Source organism: Callorhinus ursinus, unplaced genomic scaffold (genome assembly GCF_003265705.2).
Source record: "Callorhinus ursinus isolate GAN/ISIS: 27379988/994484 unplaced genomic scaffold, GSC_fseal_2.0 scaffold42, whole genome shotgun sequence".
NCBI lineage: Eukaryota > Metazoa > Chordata > Mammalia > Carnivora > Otariidae > Callorhinus > Callorhinus ursinus.
The window spans coordinates 11,721,788-11,742,451 of NW_027397104.1; the positions used below are offsets into that span (position 1 = coordinate 11,721,788).

At 39.8% G+C, this 20,664-nt stretch overlaps 1 long non-coding RNA gene across 2 annotated transcripts; it reads left to right on the forward strand.

Moving 5' to 3' along the window:
- The first annotated feature begins 3,573 nt into the window (after positions 1-3,573).
- On the forward strand, positions 3,574-14,885 carry LOC141370666 (uncharacterized). Of its 2 annotated transcripts, none has more exons than XR_012374918.1 (3): positions 3,574-3,800; positions 12,306-12,427; positions 14,418-14,885. It is a non-coding gene; the product is annotated as an uncharacterized lncRNA (long non-coding RNA). The 2 variants fall into 2 exon arrangements; XR_012374917.1 differs by lacking the exon at positions 14,418-14,885 and adding an exon at positions 13,025-13,379.
- Positions 14,886-20,664: the final 5,779 nt, after the last annotated feature.

A 20,664-nucleotide genomic window follows, 5' to 3' on the forward strand; every position in this document is an offset into this window, starting at 1 on the left:
TCTGGTATTGTAATTTGTCTTAGTGGCTTTGCAGGGAGCTTCAGCTCAGAACTCTTGACTATTCACCTTTGTATCTATAGCACCTGGGCTCAGTACCTGAGACTTCACAGGTTCTCAGTGACTATTTGTTGAATAACATGCCCATGTAAGCACATCATCCATTCACCCCTCCCTCTTTGGAAACCTTTCTTTGCACATCCTAATTTGCAGCTTCTTAATTTATTTGAGTGAAAGGTATGGCCTACCTGATATTGGACTGTCCCACTGTGTAACCTTGGGTAGTTCAGTATTTCCGTTATCTGTTGCTGTATAATAAGCTGTCTCAAAACTCAGTAGCTTACAACAACAATGATTTGCCATTTGAGTAGGGCTTGGTGGAGACAGCTTATCTCTGTTCCATGTGCCATCAGCTGGAGTGTTTTGACTCACTCTGGAGAATATACATCCAAGATGGCTCACTCACATAACTGGCAAGTCAGTGCTGACTGTTTGCTGGGAGCTCAACTGAAACTGTTTGACCAGAGGTGATTATTGTGATTATTCCCACAAGAGCCTCTCCATGTGGTTACTTGGGCTTCCTCACAACATGGTGGCTGGATTTCAAGGGGTAGAAGCTGCCAGTCCTTATTAATCCGTGGCTTGGAAGGCTCATAATATTTCTTTCTTTGCATTTTATTGGGCAAATCAGTCTTAGACCCAGGATAGAGTTAAGGGGGAGGGAATGTAAATTCTACTTCTTTATGGGAGTTGTAGCTTGTATGTAGAGGGAGGAGCTGAATTATTTGGGACTGTCTTTGGAGAATAACTTTAACTTTCTGCCTGCATCTTTATGTGTAGAATGTCAAATGGGCAACAATAAAACATACATCACAGAGTTGCTATGAAAATTACAGGAGAAAATATGTGTGTCAAGTTTAGAATGATTACTGGCACATAGTAAGCAGTGAATACATTTTAGCTACTTTAGCTAATTTTTCTTGATATGAGGATGGAGAATTGCAACAAAATAGTAAGTCAGATAAGAGCATACCTTTTCCTCCATGGAAGTTATGACATCTTCTCATAAAGTCCAGTCAAAAGATTTTAATATTTCTTCCTTTGACAACTTCAATTAATGCATCCTCTTTGATCAGCTGCTTCCTCTTAAACAACTGATAGAGATTAAAAAGAGAGAGAGACCTCGAATCAGTAGCCATCCAGTGAAAGGAATAACCCACAATTTTGTTGTCTGATGACTTTTGGTATCTTTGTTGGAATCCTTTTTCTTTTTATACTCACTTGCGGGTATTTTTGTTCTTGATACCACTTTTCAGTTCCTCCACATTGCACTTTGAAAAAGCGGTCCTCTCAAGAGATATAATGAAGGATACTGGAATGACATGCCCTGAGAAGCTGCTCTTGGTGCTCTCTTTGGAAGCACTCATGTGCAGAGTTAATCCTTAAAGAAAGTTACAGATCATCAGAAGTCATCAGCCAGATGAAATCCTAGGTATAACCAGATCACTTCCAAGTCAAGTCATCTCTGCATTTCAGCAATTCCAACAAAGTAATTTCTTGTTACCACAGATAGGGATTGATGCAATGTGCTGCTACAATTATATAAATTCACTATCTTTAGCAGTTGAAATGTTAGCCAGGTCAAAGTGCATGGTGCCTTTGTAACTATCTTGATTTTATATAAAGAGAGCTATCAAGTTTGTGCTAGGTTCTAATAGCACTGCTAATCTCATTCTTTTATTTTGCTTTTGTGTCCATACCTGTAATTTTTCCAAGTGATTAAGACCACAAGTCTTAATCTTCTACAGCTGACATTTCCTTATGTGATTATTCATCTCTTTAGTTCTTTTAACAGCCACATTTTATTAATGATCATTTACCATACAGTAATAAGCTCCATTATCATTTAGTCCTTCCAGAATTTTCTGATCCTTGATTACAGTGTAACATATTGCCTGATTAATTGCTCATCATTGCTGTTTTCAGCTTCTGCGTGCACTAAGGTTATTTCTTCCCTTTTTGGCTTTACTGTCCCCTGAAGACTTTGATTTTCAACAACCTTATTAGTTGTTGAACCTCAACTTCTCTCACTTCCTTTTTGTGTTCTCTGATAGCACAGACTGACTCCTTGTAAATGGTTACCATTTACTCTTGTTTCAGTCTGGCACAGTGGTTCTTAGATTTTAGTGTGCCTTAGGAGCATCTACAGGGCTCGTTAAAACACAGATTTCTGGATCCCACTCCCAGAGTAGGTCTAGGATGGCCAGAGAATTTGTTTTTCTAACAAGTTCCCAGGGATGCCCGTGCTGCCTGTCTGGGACCAAGCTTTGAGAACCATTAGCATAGCAGGTTAGCATGGTGGTTAAGAGCCTAGGTTCTGGGTTCAGCTGATATGGGTTCTGACCATAGCTCTGCCACTTAACTTTCCCAACCATGTGACCTTGGGAAAGCTAAGGTTTCATAGCTTAAACTGCAGTTTCTACATTAGTAAAATCAGAAGAGGGCCAATCTTCTAGACTCCTTATAAGGATGAGATGAGATAATCCACATAAAGCACTTAGTACAGTAGCAAGATGTCAATGCTCAATAAATGTTAGTATTGATATTTTTTACAAGTGTGAGGAATTAATGTTCAAGCTTAATTACCAAAATTAAGAAAATGTGCCTTTTTTCACAAATTGGCCATTTTTTCTTTGGCTCTTGATTTTCTATACTGCTGAGTTAGACCTGCTATTTTTTTTTTTTTTTTTTTTTTTTTAAAGATTGGCCATGTGGACAGAAAGATGCAGTAGAGAGATCATGAGATTTGGAATCAGGAAAACGCCTGGGTTCTAGTCTAGACTCTGCTATTTCTGGCTTTGTGACTCACAGCAATTTGCTTCATCTCTCTGATCCAAGTTTCCTGTAAATATCTTCTAAAGTGGTGACATAAATGGTAAGGATTGTTATATGGATCAAATGAGCTAGATCATTTGGTAGATTTTTTTACTTTAAGGTTCTGTGCAAGTAGTTGTTATTTTTATTGAGAATAGGGGTCTAGAGCAATGTTTTATTGCACTTATTCATTATCATTGTGGAAAGTCATGCTTCCATGGAGTGACAATTATGGAAAAATACTTTTCCATTAGCATTATTTTGAGGTGGTAGTGACTCTAACTAAGAATTGCTGAACACTTGCTTAGATGTGTGGATGTGTTATTTTCTATTTGTGATCAAGTTAGATCTCTTTCTTATTGACTGAAATGCTGGCTCATCTTCCAGACTTTTTACCTGGAGAGAATTAACATCCGAATGACCATATTTTAAAATGATGCAGATGGAAAGAGAAACAATTATGTTATATCTGATAATAATTGGGCCAAAAGCATGCTTAAGAAAACTTTGTTCTCATGGTTTGAGTTGCTGAGTTTTCATAGATTTTAGACAAAACTCAGGGACTTCTCTTCAGTTGATACTACAGGATCCTTTCAGAAGAGGAAAGAAGTTCCATTTAATAAAAAATCTTAAATGTTTGAAGATACCAAAATAAGCCACTCACATTTCATGCTTTTGACGCATTTTTCTCTTGAGGGAAGCAGAATGACACACAAAAAGTCACTACATATGTCCCAAAGAAGGCCGAGTCAGAGGGCTGAGGGAGTTAAAGACAGAGAGACTGCGGGATCAGCACCCTCCCTTTCTCAGGCCACGTGATGAGCCACATTAAGCCGGTGTGTCTGAGTGTCATAAGGAGCCTGAAAAGGACTTTGTGTGCCCAATTTATTGACCTTCACAAAGGATTATATTGAAACCATCTCAGACAGGTGAGAACCTATCCTCCATTGGGGGAAGAAATCCTTCTATTGAAGGAGATTCTATAACCTTCCTTATTAACTCATTTCAGTATTTACCATCCTTGGCTTCCTGCAGAGAAACCTCTTTCAACTGCCACAGGAACATCAGAATTTGTCCACTCTGGATTTGCTGAACACAGACATCTTTATGTAGCCAACCATCATCATATCTCTGGGGCCCCCATGTCACTGCTTCATCAGTTGATTACACAATTAAACAGTTTTGGGAGTCAGGATATCGTCATGGGCAAGAGCACTGAGAGGCAGGCAGTTCTGGATTGGAGTCTTGGCTCCTTCACTTTCTTGTTCCTATGACTTTGGGCAAAGTTACTTAAAACCTCTGAGCCTCAGTTTTCTTACCCATACAATGAGGATAATAAACATATAACATATCTACCTCTTACGGGTGTTGTGAAGATGAAATGAGAAAGGTGAATGTTTTAGGTCGAGCTACATGAAATCATTAATATATGACCATTTGGACCGACAAAATAGCAACTTTACATGGTTCATACTAATAAATGGCTTAGCAAAAGGACCTGAATTCTATCAAAGATTTAACATTAATAATAGTTTTTAGAAACAAGAGAAAAAACTTTAATGATAGGGGCGCCTGGGTGGCTCAGTCCGTTAAGCGTCTGCCTTCGGCTCAGGTCATGATCCCGGGGTCCTGGGATCGAGCCCCGCATCAGGCTCACCCTGCTCATTGGGGAGCCTGCTTCTTCCTCTCCCCTCCTGTATGCTCTCTGTTAAATAAATAAAATCTTAAAAAAAAAAAAAAACTTTAATGATATATTATCAACATAATACATACAATGTTAATATAATATATATATATAACATAATATATATTATAATGTTATCATTATTATATTATCATTATTATTGTCATGATGTACACTATCCATTCTAGGTGCTAGAGGATATTCCTGCAACCAAACCATTATGCAGTGGCTAGAACACTGATTTATGGAGCTGTGTGTGATGCCATAAAAGTGTGGAAGATAGAATGTCTAGATTGGCCTGCAGAGGTCAGGGAAGGTGCCTGAAAGGCAGCAGCATTTGAACTGGGTTTTTTAGGGTCAGTTGGAGATATCTTGATTGACAAACTGATGGATGAATTTCAAACAGAGGAGAAGGCATGAGCCTAACCCACAGAGGTAGGAGGAGATATGGGACATTTGGTGACCTGCAGTGATTCTATGCGGCGAGAACATGAACTTGGACTTGGGCATGGAAGGAATTGCAGTAGAGAAAGAAATGGCATGAAAGCAGGGTAGATTTTATTGGGGAAGTGTCATGAATGGTTTTTGCCAGTTCGGAAGGTTCCTCTGGAGGTTTTGTGGAGCACGATGAGCCTGGAGCAAGCATGGACACAGAGGGATGTGGAAGGAGGCTACTGCCAACTGATGTGGGGCAGTAGCAGCGTGTTGGAGAGCAGTGGATGCAAATGACAGATTTATGGTTTCAAGGCCCTAGTGGTGGCTGAGCTCAGGCAAGAGGGTGACATGTACATGGACTTGTGGGTGTGTGGCTTGGGCCCTGGTGGGTGGTCACACTGTTCCCTGAAGTAGAGGAAATCAGAGACGCAGGAGGAGGCAGACTTGGATGTGCAGACAGGGTGGGAGAGAGCTGAGGAGATAAGGAGTTGGGTTTGGGCATCCTTGCTGTGGTCTAAGTGATTGTGTCTCCCCAAAATCCATATGCTGAAGCCCTAATCCCCATGTGATGGTACTTGGAGGTGGGGCTTTGGGGAGGGAATCAAGTGTAGATGAGGCCATGAGTGTAGAGCCCTCACAATCAAATTGTACCCTTAAAAGGGGGAGGACGCCAGAGCTGCCTGTCTGCCACGCGACGACCCTGCAAGAAGGTAGTGCATGCAAGAGGACCTCACCAGTCTCCAGAACCATAAGAAATGTGTGTGTTTGGAGCTAGATGAGGCACCATTTACAGAGTGGCAGACACAGCTTCTGCACTTCTTCCGTTATAGAGAAATAAGGAGTCTGCTTTTCTGACTACCAGGATAAGACTGTGTGGGAACATCTCTGCTTTTCTAGGTGAGAATGGTGGTGGCTGTTGTCACGTGGTTGAAGGTATTTTCTAATGACTTTGTAAAACTTTGATTTTAGAATATTCTCCGCCTTTGGGAGAATCTCTTAAGTGAGGTTTATTAAGAGCCTGAGAGACATGAGCAGATCTGGGAGAGTTAGCCGTGGAAGACTTGCTCATTCCTAGAATTCATGTTGATCAGTAATATTGGTTCTGAAAATAGCTTAGAGCTAAAAATACCTTTCAGAGAGAGAAAAATTTATAGGCCCATCAAGAAGGGAAAACACGAGAAAAGGAAGATGCCACGTTTTCCTTGAGCTTTGTAATGGCATCAGCTAATATAAATCATGGATGAGTGTGGGAATAGAAAAAAGAAAAAGGCATGGCTGCTCGAGTCTTTTCAGAGAACAATCTCCCCGAGTCATAGTGACTGATTACTATGTGTAATGAAAGGTAGGAATGTTGGTGATGATGGAGTTTTCAAGCCTGCCTAAGTGGGGAAATGTTGGTGTTATTGATGAAGGTGAGGGACTTAGCATGCTGAGCCCAGGGTGGGTTGAAGGAAAAGGAGGAGCTCAGTTTGGCAAGGGTTCGTTTGCGGGAAGAAAATGGAACAGCCAAGGAGGAGCATTCAGCAGGAATCAAAGACAGCACCGCAGGGACTGGAGCGAGAGAACAAGGTGGAAGGTAGAGATTGGGGTATCATTTGCTTGGACATTATCCAAGAGGGAGACAGAACATTTGTAGCAGAAGAAAGAACTCAGCACCCAGAATGAATTTTCAGAAATGCTCAGAATTCAGGGTTGGGGGACAGGAAGAAGAAGAAAAGCCAGGGGTGGAAGCAGAGGTCAAGCAAGAAGGTAGAATGACTTACCTTGGAAGTGCGTAGAGGCCATTTCAAGGTTTCAAGACAGGTGTTCGGTATATCCTGGAGCTTCTTTTGGCTCAGGTCATGGTCCCAGGGTCCTGGGATCGAGTCCCGCATCGGGCTCCCTGCTCCGTGGGAAGCCTGCTTCTCCCTCTCCCACTCCCCCTGCTTGTGTTCCCTCTCTCGCTGTGTCTCTCTCTGTCAAATAAATAAATAAAATCTTAAAAAAAAAAAAAAAGAAATATGTCGGTAAAGGAGGAGTAATAAGGTGGTAGCTAGAGCCAACACCAAGATCATACTGAGATTTTCTTTCAAGGTGAAGGAGAAACACACAGGTTGGGTTGAAGTCTATAGGGAGGGGAAGTTTGAAGATGCCAGAGAGAGGAAATAAATATAACAACCGTATCTCTCAGATGGGATCTAGCTTTAGAGAAAAAAGGAGAACACAGATTCCTTTGAGCTGGAAAGGACAAGAGGGTTAGTAAAAATGAAGATTGAAGTAAATTTTTTTTAAATGACAGTGTTAGAGGGGCACCTGGGTGTCTCAGTAGGTTAAGTGTCCGACTCTTGATTTCGGCTCAGGTCATGATCTCAGGGTCGTGGGATCGAGCCCTGCATTGGGCTCCGCGCTCAGCGGGGAGCCTGCTTGGGATTCTCTCTTTCTGCCCTTCCCCCGCTAAAATAAATAAATCCTTAAAAAAATAAATGAAGGTGTTAGGATAAAGAAGGGAATCTTTGGAGCTGCTCATTAAAAATAGAATGGGGACTCATTTATCAAGTAAGAATGCAGATCTCAGAAGAATTAAGAGATTTTGAAGTAGCTATTGGTAGACATGTTATCACCCAAAAATGAGGAGAGAACTTGGAGCTAAGTGGTGAGTGCTGAATTTGAGTAGCAATCACAAAATAATTATTTGTTGAGTTCCTTCTATGTGCCAGGCACATGTACTTGAAGTGAGAATACAGGTTTATATCTCTCACTAGCAATTCTCTGGGACCAAGTCTCCAGGGATACAGAGAGTCAAGGGAGAGGAGTTTTTGGAGTGGAGGAAAGGACCACACTGAAGAACATGCCGAGCAGGCGTCCAGAGCACTGTGCCATTCATAAAGCACTGTTCCAGACTCTGATAAAACTTGCCACCTTCAACATTCCTCAGAAATTGTATCTGGGTGTTAATAAGCTAGAGTCAGGAAAAAGAAATAGTTCCCAGAAAGGGGGAAGAAAATAAGCATTCCTTGGAAAAATAAATAAATGGATATTTTTTCTTTTCTTTTTTTTTTTTTAATAAAGATTTTATTTATTTATCTGACAGAGAGACACAGCGAGAGCAGGAACACAAGCAGGGGGAGTGGGAGAGGGAGAAGCAGGCTTCCCGCCGAGCAGGGAGCCCGATGTGGGGCTCGATCCCAGGACCCTGGGACCATGACCTGAGCCGAAGGCAGACGCCTAACCACTGAGCCACCCAGGCACCCGATATTTTTTGTTTTCTTTTAAAGATTTTGTTTACTCATTCATGAAAGACAGAGTGAGAGAGAGACAGGGGGAAAAGCAGGCTCCCCGCCGAGCAGGGAGCCCGATAGAGGACTCCATCCCAGGACCCTGGGATCATGACCCGAGCCCAAGGCAGATGCTTAACTGACTGAGCCACCCAGGCGCCCTAAATGGATAATTTTCAATAGATATCTTTGATCTTCTCAGCAGTTTTATTGTGATTTGCTAGGTATAGCTTTCTTTGTATTTATCCAAAATATTCATGAGTAGAATGGTTAAGTAGATTGTACAGTGTTTACACAGTGGAATACTGTATGGCAAGGAAAATGAATACACTGTAGTTACACACAACAGCGTGGATGAAACTCACGAACAGAATGTTGAGGGAAAGGAGACTTACACAAAAGAATTTATACAAACTTTTTTTCACGTATTAGAAAGTTGATCTGTAATGTTAGAAGTCAGGGGAGCTTCACGTTTGACTTATGCGAGAGAATACCAGGGGGCTGGTAATGTTCTGTTTCTTGATCTAGGTGGTTTCCCTTGTGCTAATTTATTAAGCTGTATACTTCTAATTTGTGTGCTTTCTATAGTATATTATACTTAAAAGTTTTTTTCTACAAAAATGCTTGTTAGCAATGGGAAAGAAAAAAGAAACCCATTTGCATTTAGTTTGAAGAAAGGAAATTGAACATCTATTGAATATCACTGGTATGATATTCCATCCTTTATTTTACAGACTAGGAAACAATTATCTAGATCTATTAAATGCCTGATTCTAGCTCTCAGAGATAATTAGTAACAGAGTTGGAACTGAAGGCTGTTCTTGAATTCCAAATCAAAATCCAGAGCTTTCCACCAGTCTGTCATAATATACATGTAATATACACAAATCCTTCTAGCTCTGGTACCAAAGGCGCTTTCATCCATTCATTCATGTGGCATCTATTATGAGCTGGCCATTGTACTAGGCTCAGGGGTCTGGGGGCTGCTGCGCTGCAGCCCAGGGAGTGCTGTAATACAAAATATAAACAGACACTGAGGAACACATGTAGGGAGCTGTGAGATCCTAGGTGGATCCGGGGTGCCATCCTAGAGGTGTATTTATATGCGTGCTAGATATTTCGAGAGGCGTATGTTTGGTGGTGAGGTGGGTGAACTGGTGTAATACTGTCTGGATTGAAACCTTGAGCACGTCACTTATGTGCTAGGCAGTATGACCAAGCTAGATGCCTTGAGGTTAGTCACACAATCTCTCTGTGCTTCAGTTCTCTCTGCTGTCAAATGGGGTTCAGTTATACTAAGTTAATATATATAAATGCTTAGGAAGGTGCTGGACACAGCATGCGCTAAGGAGGAAGGGGAACTTAGCGGGAAAAGTCTTCCCCAGCAGATAAGGAGTGTTTTGTTACTGACATTGTTTAGAATTGCCAACATATGGTAGTCAGAGAAAGCAGACTCATTTTTTGGCTTTATTATTGTTTTTAAAATCTCTATCGACAGTGCAACTCCTTACTGCTTGCATCTGAAGCAGCTCCTCCCACTACCCCACCCTCAACCCTCTACACCACCGGGTACACAGTAGGCACTACATAAGTGCTTGCTAGCATTATTGTTTAGGTATGGAAGGCCCCGGAGGAATTTCCCAGAAGAACAAGGTGCGGAGGAGGCCTTCCTGACAGAGGAACCCTACGTGCAAAGGCAAGTAGGTAGAAAGGCAGTGTTCATTCAAACCGTCAGTTCATAAGCAGGAGGACAGGGCTTACGTGGGGGTAGCCCACCGTCACTGGAAAGGAAAGCGAATCGTTGTGAATCTTCCCTTTGACGGGCATCATGGAAGGCCACTCACAATTTCACATGAGCTCCTTCTGCCTTCAGTTCGACATTTTCCCCACTCCTCAACATTGTATGCGGTTGCCTTTCTGCTCCAGAGAGTCAAGGATGGCTTGAAGATACTCGCCCTTGAGAGTGTAATTCTGCCAACAAGCTATTTCTGTGCAGTGCTTTTTACCGCACCAATATGAGAGCCTACTTTGATGATGAGAATAATCAACTGCTTTGTCTTCTAGAGGGTTCTTAATGCCAACAGTCCGTACTTCTCTGTGAGTGCAATTAAATAAAGGGAGGGGCAAAGCCCAGTTAAATAATTCATAAAAGCACAACTACAGAAAGAAAAATTTAGCTTGGTTTTTCCATTAGTGACCAGGCCACTACCAAGGTAAGGGACTCCCTTACGCTGAGGACTGTCACACCATCATAGGAGTTCACAGCAGAAATGTAAATCATCTTACTGAGGAGTCCCAGGAGGACTGGCTTAAGCTGCTTGGGCTGCTTTTGCAAAATACCATAGACCATAACCAACAAGGAATCAATCCCTTCATACCTGTTAAAATGGCTGTTATCTGTGATCAGTTAGAGAAGAGATAACAAATACTGGGGGGAAATGTGGAGAAACAAGGCATTGTGCACTGTTGGCGGGGATGTAAATTGGTGCGGCCACTGTGGAAAACAGTAGAGACATTTCTCAAGAAATTAAAAATAGACATACCACATGACCCGGGAATTCCACCTCTGGGTATACATCCAACGGAAATGAAAACAGAATTTAGAAGAGATACCTGCACCCCAAGTTCACTGCAGCATTATTCATGGAGCCAAAATAGGGAAATAGCCCAATATATGGAATATTATTTAGCCATGAGAAAGAAGTACATTCTGCCATTTGTAAGAACGTGTGAGACCCTGAAGACATTATGCTAAGTGAAATAAATCAGAGAGGTAAAGACAAATACTGTGTGATATCACTTACATGTGGAACCTAAGAAAAGCTGAACTCATAGAAACAGACACTAGAATAGTAGTTACCAGGGGCTGGGGTGGGGGAAAAGGGGAGATGTTGGTCGAAAAGTACAAACTTCCAGTCATAAGATGAATAAGTTCTGGGATCTAATGTACAGCATAGTGATTATAGGTAATAATACTCTATTATTTACTTGAAAATTGCTAAAATAGTAGATCTTAAATGTTCTCACCGCAAAAACGAAATGATAATTAGGTGACATGATGGAGGTGTTAGCGAGCACCATGGTGGTAATTATTTTGCAGTATAGAAGCGTATCAAATCAACACATCGTACACCTCAAACTTACACAATGCTGGGTGTCAATTATATCTCAGTAAAGGTGGAAAAAATATGTAGGGTTTTGGTAAAATTGGTTATCACTTTGACATATTGATAAGAGAAGTTGCAGAGAGCACTGTTATTCCAAATAACTGGTACACAGTACCCGAATCTTCCCGGAACTTTTCATAACATCTAGAACATCTGGAAAGGAAGCAAATTCCCGTTTACATAATGTCGTCTCCTTCTTTCTGAAAAGCGCCCCTCTTCTCCAGCCATCGGATGTGGGATACTATTGTAGTGGGGGCTACTATTCGAGGATATCATGAAATCTTCGCATGTGTAAGAAGAGATGTTTGTCTTTAAGAGGTTGTGTCAAAAATAACGTTTTCTGGTCTGGTCTTTGGCCATTGTCTTACCATCTTCTGTGGTCCTGGTAGGCACCGTGATGCCTCCCCACCTTCCTAAGACTGTATGAGTCCAACAGCTCTCAGTCCTTGTCTTTGTCACCTTGGCCCCCAGGGAGGCCACGACAGTGTTTTGTTTTGGTGGTGGAGATTCTTAGAACACTTAATCTTCAGAACAACCCCGACACCATAGGTTTTATTAAGACCCGTTTTCACACTGAAGGAACAGACTCAGAGACGTTACACAACTTGGCCATGGTTCTCGCTGCCAGGAAGCGGTGGACTTGGGGTTTAAACCTCCATCCATCGATCAGCTACCAAAGTTTATATATGCTGTTACGTGGCAGCATTCAGCAGTATCCCTATTTGTGGACATTGAGTTCATGGTGTCTAATCTGTTACCAATTAGCTTAAATTGTTGGAAACCTATTTCAGATACTGAACTTAAAATCTGTTTCTTTTTATTTCTGTGTAAAATTGCCCTGTGAGGGCTATCCAGAATGTCCACTTTTTTTTTTTTTTTTTTTCCTCCTGACAGTCACTTTCAAATACTTGAACGAAACTCTCAAATATAGTTAGGGATGGATTCATAACGAGGTGGAACCTGAAGAGGAGCCATAGCATTTGAATTGATGGAAATGAAAGAAACAGACATTACCGGTAATCAAATGTGGTAACAATAGAATGATTTGTTGAGGGCTTATTGTGTCCAGTATTGTGCTAGTCACTGGCTGTGCATTACCCCGAGTCAGCCACATGGGATGATTGTGCAGAAGGTGGATGCTGTAGTCATTTGCTGGATGCAAAAACCGACTCGAGAGATGTGCAGTAATCCATTTCACCCAGGTATTAAGTGACAGAGATTTGAAGCTGGACCTCTGTTATTCCAAAAAATATGTTTTCTTCACTAGCCTCGGCCTGGGTCTTGGCTATGTAAATTAAGTTACAAAAACAGTGTAATCTGTTTATAAGTCCGAAGTCAGTGGAGTACAAGGCTGGGAAGGCCTTCTTGTTTTTCAGTCACCGTATTAAACACGCTCTGCCAATTTACTCCATTCTTGTCCTCTGTTAACATTTTAAGAGGATTCCATTGCTTTTTAGGCCTTTTTAGTCAGGACAAAGCCCAGCCCATGTCAATCTTATTTCTTTCCCTTTGTCCAGATCAGACCCAACAACCTAAGGCGGGTACCTGCAGTGAAGAGGAGCATGGTGTACTCATTTAATCTTTTTTCCCTACCTCTTTCACGGGGGTTTCAGGCAGGGAGCAGAGAAATGGTGGTGATTCCAACTGATGACGTCGGAATCACCGTTGACACCTGCTGCTTCTCTAGGTAACCCTGATCAGCTACCGATGCTGTCAGTAAGGCCAGCATCCACCGATGGACTGGATTTTGGGAAATGAAGGACAAAGGGGGAGCAAAGTTAAGGTTTGCATGACAGGGAAGATGGCATTTATGGAAATGGGCATGCTGGAAGAGAGTGAGCTGATTCAGGATAGGCATAATCCTATCCGTTGTGGAAGCTTCTACATGATGACTTAAGTTGGAAGGACAGTTAGCTCTCACTTTACGGAACTGGTGTGTTCCAGCTGTTGGTTCTAAAATGAACCCAATTGTTCTTGTTAACTGCTATTAGAAAATCAAGGATGTATCCCCACAAGGAAAAAAGAAAATTCTCAGTTGACTCAATTAAAAACTTTTGGTGAAGATATAGTTGCACTGGTGGCCAGCTTCCTAGCCCCTGGGGGATTGTTGTCCCACTTAGTGGTTCGCTTCTCCTTTGCTGTGATTTTTCGACTCCTTGGTTTCCCCTCGGCTGTCAGTCCCCATCATGCTCCCTTTGGGATAGAATGTAGTGTGGTGTCTGTTATTGGAGAAATGACTGCACAATCCCAAAGCACCCCGAGTTTTCTGGCTGGCTATAGATGTCACATTTGCATTCAGGTTTTACATACTTTCTGTTCTTTCTTATCTTTGGAACATCTCTAAAAATAACAACCTACTGGGAGCACCCATGAGGGTAACTGTGACCTGCATCCCTTTATCTTCCCATGAACAAAACTCTAAGAAAACGGTCTACAGACATGGCATCTTCTATTTCATCAGACTCTTCGTTGTCCTGTAGATTTGACATTCCCTGTGTCTGTATAACATTTATTGGTGTGTCTATTATGAGAAAGCTCTTTTGAACCAGTTATAAGAAAACCCAATTTGGCAAATGGTAAGTTATGTCCCTACCTCTGCCCCCTGAGCGATTTGATCTTGGGCACCACAGGAAGTTGTGGAGGTTTGGAAGGAGAGCATGAACAGAAGACACCAGGAGATCGAAGAACTTAGGAACACCTTGGGAAAGAGAAGAGGCATAAGGAGGGAGGAAAGGGCTACTGGCAAAGACGAAATTACTTTAGAAATATTGCTGCACTGGTTTCTATGCAGGAAACCTATAATACCAATCCCATTGAAAAGACTGGGTCAATAGAGTTACCTCCTGAACTCTCAATTTATAGCACCAACGTTTTCTCTAACTTTGTTACAGCTGAAGGCAGGAGTCATGTTGATACAAAACACTATTACAGCTCTTCTTGAAAAGAAGAAAAAGATTTTCACAAATGCTTCCCTTCTCATTTATTGTCACTACCATTTTTCCCCAGACTACTCTCATTCTCGGCCCACGGAGGAAATCAGAAGATAATCTAAAATTAAATGATGATGGCTCAAAGCTTAAAGCACTTAAAAAGAGAGAGAGGGAAAAAAACCGCATCACATCTTGAAAGGGCTGGGAATGAGGACTGGAAGATTGCCAAGGAAGCCCAGAAGTGCTGTTGACAAGTGGGCCTTTGGTACGTTGTGTGACCAGAGAGGACCTGTAAGACATTCTCCTTCCTCATGCTCTGTGATGATGTTTGAGGTTATGAAAACCTAGGAGAGAGTTGAGAAAGAATGGAAAGCAGGTATACACAGAGCACTAGTGAGTTAGGAAAACCAAGTTGAACACTTGATTTACTAGTTACCATGTTGTAATATAAACCTACTCAGCATTTCTTTCTGTACCTAAAATGACATCCTCATAGAATATGAAAATTAAAATCAAATTATATATATGCACACACGTATATCTTTTACATATGTATACCTATATATTTGTGTGATACATATATACACACACACACACACACACACAACATATGTATCACACACCCCACGTGCGCATAATTCTTAATCAATATAGGGGTTAACATATAAAACACTTGTTATAGTAATGCTATTAACTATTTTTATTATAGGATATAAAGCCAGCTCTTCAGCTTACTTTAGCTTTAGTCCCACTTGCCCATATGTGATGATATGCAAATCACAAAAAGGGCCCTCCCGTTTAGCATCTTCCATTTCTTGTCAAGTTTCTCTGACTGTTAGAAGTAAAAAAAAAAAAGCATAGGTGTCAGAGTCTGACAAATCAGAATTCAAATGTGTGCTCTGCCACTCATGAGCCATAAAACCTGGGACAAGTTACCTTTCTGGGTCTGAGAGTCCACATCTGGATAGTGGCATTATTTATTATTTCACAACACGGCTGGGAAATTTAATGAGGTGAAAAGTATGTAACAGTGCTGAGCAGATTGCCTGGCATATAAGATACACTAAATCAGGGGCTGGCAAACTTCTGCCCAAGACCAGATAGTAAATATTTTAGGCTTTGCAGGCCTAAGTACTCAAGTTAGTCATCATAGCATGAAAGCAGCCAGAGACAATTGTAAAAGAATGAGTATGGCTGTGTTCCAATAAAACTTTATTTAAAAAAGACATGTGGGTCACTTGGGGCCTGTGATCTGTAGTTTGCAAATCCAAGCTCTGTTTCTTCCTCTTTCCCCAATTTGAGATTTAGGTTTTTCATGTGTGTAATGTTGAAAATAGCACCTACCAAAATGTTAGTTTATTTATCGAGCATCTGTTGTGTACAAAGGACCGGGTAAAGTGCGATGAAGAACAGAGTGAATAAAATTTGCTTTTACCCTTGAGGGGCTTAAAGAATAACAGAAAGTGTTTAACTTATCTAAGTTTGGTCCTCCTCCTTAGCCAGGAAATGGTTTAAGAGTATTTATTTCATGGAGTTATTATGAGAATGAAATAAAGCATCGTGTTTAAGTGTAGATGCAGTAGCAGGCTTTGTGGAAAATGGTCATGGGACTGAACCTTTCTGCTATGAAGAGCTGTAAAGCTGGACAAAGTATATGAATAAACTGTTTTCACACGTTGGACAACACATAGCACGGGGCTGTGATGCTTGAGATCAGGAAAACACCATATTTCACTACAGCTTTCTACCTGAGACCACCATTCAAACTTCAGCACAAGTAAGTGAAGCCCAATTAAAAACAAGTTGAGCCTACTTTTTGTTTTTAAGTGTCTTTCTTTTTAAGGTAGTGGTTTCACTGGGTGGAGGCAGGCGAGAATAGAGTTTGGGGGCTGCTGATGTCGCAGGAAGTTACAGGTCAGGTTACTGAGGACCAGGCAGATGCACACATAAGATGGCTTCAGAAATCTGCATCAGGCTCCCCTGGAGGTTTTGGGTGAGTAGAAAGCTGTGTATGGATAGATCAAGATTCAGTAAGATTAGACAGAGAACAGCTATTGGATAACTGAACTGAACAAAATCTTGGAGGTTGCACAAGAGAGGAAGATGGAGTTACAACCATCCAACATGGAGGGACCTCATAAGCACCCTAGACATTCGATTGAGATGCCAGAAAATGTATATCTTAAGAGTAAGGTTACTCTAGCTCTAGAAGAGAGGCTACTCTAGAGTCATCATAAAAAAGCTTAAAACCAAGCCTTGATAGGATAAAGCTGACCTGTCAATAAATTAAGTGCCTGCCAAAGCAAAACACAACAGGCTTAAAATTCAGACTTATATAACAGCATAGAATCCATAATTGAGTATACATAATATGTTTTGAAGACATGTGAGGGAGTAGGAAAATGTGGCACTTAACCAGGAGAAAAGTGAGTCAATAGCAACAGACCCAGAAATAACACAGAGCTTGAAATTAGCAGACTTGTTGTTTTTTTTTTTTGGCCACACCCACCGCCCAGCCCCCATCCCTGACCCCTAGCAACCACTAATCTATTCTCTATGATTTTGTCATTGCAGGAATGTAATAAATGAAATTATACAGCTGTCAATCTTTGGGGATTGGCTTTTTTCACTCAATATAATTCCCTGGAGATACATTCAAGTTGCATGTATTGATAATTTGTTCCTTTTATTACTGAGTAGTATTCCATGATGTGGATGTATCACTGTTTATTTCACTGTTCATTCATTGAAGGACCTCCCGATTGTCTCCCCCTTTTGGCTATTACAAATAAATCTGTGAACATTTTTGTACAGGGTTTTTGTATGGACATAAGTTTTCATTTCTCTGGGACAAATGCCCAAAGGTACAACTGCTGGGTTCTAGGGGAGTTGCATGTTTAGTTTTATAAGAAACAGTCAAATTCTTTTCCAGAGTAGCTTTATCACTTATAATCTCACTAACAGTGTACGAGTGATCCAGTTTTTCTGCATCTTTGCCAGCATTTAATGTTGTCACTATTTTTTATTTCAGCCATTCTAATAAGTTACGTGAGATGCACTTTAAACACGAAGACATAGATGGGTTAAAAGAGAAAAAAATCATTTTTCATAGTAAAGATGCAGTAATTGTGTCAAGGATAGGCAAAGTAGAGTTCAAGGAAAGGAGTATTTACCAGAGATAAAGAGGAAGATTTCATAATGATATAAATAATGAATTAATTATTATTCATTAAGAAGACAAAACAGTCTTAAATGTGAGTTTATCTATAACAGAGCCTCAAAACATATAAATCAAGTGATAGGACTGAAAGCAAGGATAGATATATCCATTATCAGAGTTGGACATTTTAACACTTCTGCTCTCAGTAACTGGTTTGACAAATAGACTAAAAGCTGTAAAGATATAGATTTAAACACTGCTATCAGCCAAGTTGACCTAAAAGATAATTATAGCACACTATTCAACAATTGTAGGACACTTTCTTTTCAAGGCTACATGGGATATTTATCAAGGGAGACTATTTGCTGGACCATCAGAGTGTGTTTATAAATTTAACATTATTGAAACCTTTAAGCATACTTTCTGTCCATAAAGAATTAAATTAGAAATCAATAACAAAATATTGACATAATTCTCAAATATTTGGAATAAGAAACACTTCTAAATAACATATTCACCAAATAAAAAGAATTACAAAGGTTATTAAGAACTATTTTACTAAATGGTAATAAAAACAAAGTACCAAAATTTGTGGGGTGCCGGTAAAACATTGTTTAGATGGAAATTTATAATGGCAAATCTTAAAAGGAAGAATGGTTGTTGTGTGTTTTTTTTTCTTTTTTATTAGAGAAAGAGCACAAGCAGGGGAAGCCGCAGAGGGTGAGGGAGAAGGAGAAGCAGACTCCCCACTGAGCAGGGGTCCTGGAATCATGACCCAAGCCAAAGGCAGACGCGTAACCGACTGGGCCACCCGGGTGCCCCAGGAGAATGGTTTTAAATCAACCGTCCATATTTGCACCTTAGGAAGATAGAAAAAGCAAAGGAAATTATACCCAAAGTGCACAGAAGGAAGGAAATAATAGAAATTAATGAAACAGAAAATAAGCAGATAATAGAACAAATCAGTGGGGAAACAAAAATTGATTATCAGAAAAGATGACTAAAATTGAGAATTTATCTTTCTCAACTGGGGTTCTGCAAGAGAATTAGACTTAAAGAATATTGACCATTTTTTCTATTCTTCTAAGTAAGTTACATAGCCAATACTATTTTAGATCAAAAGAAAAGTTTATTTCATTTTATATAATAGATACTTTAGAGCATTAGGGCTTAATTCTTTTGTGGAATCCTAGTTGAGAACAGTTGCCCCCAGCTATAGTGATAAAGATTGTATTTATTTTTTTTGTTTGTTTTAGAGATTTACTTATCTGAGAGAGAGAGAGCTGGGGGAGGGGCAAAGGGAGAGGGAGGGGAGAGAAATCTCAAGTGAACTCTCCACTGAGTGTGGATCCTGACACAGGGCTCGATCCTATGACCCTGAGATCATGACTTGAGCCAAAATCAAGAGTCAGATGCTTAACCAACTGAGCCACCCTGTACTGATAAAAATTACAAAAGAAAATAGAAATTACAAATTACCAATATCAGAAACGTAGAAGGGGCCATCACTAAAGATGCTGTGGACATTAAAAATTAGTAAGAAAATACTATATGCCATGAAAGGAAAAAACAACACTACAGCTGTGTTGAATTTAAATAAGTTAAATTTATAATTTAAAATTTTCCTATAATTCCAGATGCACTGGAATTATTAACTGGAAGACTTTAACTTATATTTAAGAAAGAAATATTGCCAGTTTTACAAAAAGTTGTTTAGAAAAAGGAGTTGGAACTGCTACTCAACTTTATGAAGTGAACATAGCCTTGATGTCACAGTCCATTATCATGCATTAACATATATGTATATGCAGAATTTTAACAAAATACTAGAAATTGAATGCAGAAATTATGACAAAATATTAGAAATCAAATCTGGAAATATATAGTCGGATAGTATATATGACAAAGTGGGATTTATCTCACAAGTGAATACAAGGTTGTTTCAACATTTGAAAATCAATTATTTAAATCAATTTAACAAAATTAATGAAATCAATTAAGGTAATACATCACATTAAGAGATTAAAGAAGAAAAATCCTGTGATTAAAATGCAGAAAAAATACAAAATTCAACACCCATTTATAATAAAAACTTTCAGCAAAGTAGGAATAATAAGGGGTCTCTCAATCTGATAAAAGCTACAGCTAACATATTTAAAGGTGAAGGACTGATTGTTTTCCCTATCATTTTGGAACAAGACAAAAAGGCTACTCTATTCTATTCAACCTTGTGCTCAAAGTAATGGCTAGTGTAATAAAGCAAAAATAAAAAACATACAAAAGGAAAAATGGCAATATAAATGTATACACAGAGGGGCGCCTGGGTGGCTCAGTCGGTTAAGCATCTGACTTCAGCTCAGGTCATGATCCCAGCATCCTGGGATTGAGCCCCCACATCGCTTCTCCCTCTCCCTCTGCTCCTGCACTCTCTCAAATAAATAAAATCTTAAAAAAAAATGTATACATAGAAAATTTTATGGGATTTATCAAAAAAGATCCTAGAACCAACATATGACTTTAGCGAGGCCACAGAATATGGCATTGATCTAGAGAAATTAATTGCATTATATGTAATAGCAACACATAATTTTAAATAGAAACTATTTAAAACACCCACTGCTTGCAACAGCATCAAAACATTAAAAATTAAATGTAAGTATGTGTAAGAACTCCTCATTGAAAATTAAAAAAATTACTGAGCACAACTAAAGGTCTACATAAGAGAATAAATGATATACATGAATTGGAGGATTAATTACATTAATGTAAATTTAATGCAAGATGTAAAATTCCCTAAATTTTTCTAGAGATTTTCAGTGTAATCTCAAAATCCCAAGGTTTTTTTCTTCTAAAAATTGGCAAGCTGATTCTAAGATTATTTGGAAATACAAAGGACCTAGAATAGGAAAGAAAGAAAGAAAAAAAGAAAGAAGAGGGAGGGAGGAAGGGTCTTGAAGAGGACAAACAAGTTAAAAGATATATACTACCTGATTTCAGAACCTATCATGAAGATAAACTAAATGAAGAAAGTGTGATGGTGGCTACCAATGGATCTTTAAGGTTTATGAAACAGAATAGAGAGTTTAGAAATAGACAAATGGTTACATAATCAATGTGATTTTTGACCCAAGGAAGATACATAAATGACCAATAAACACTTGAA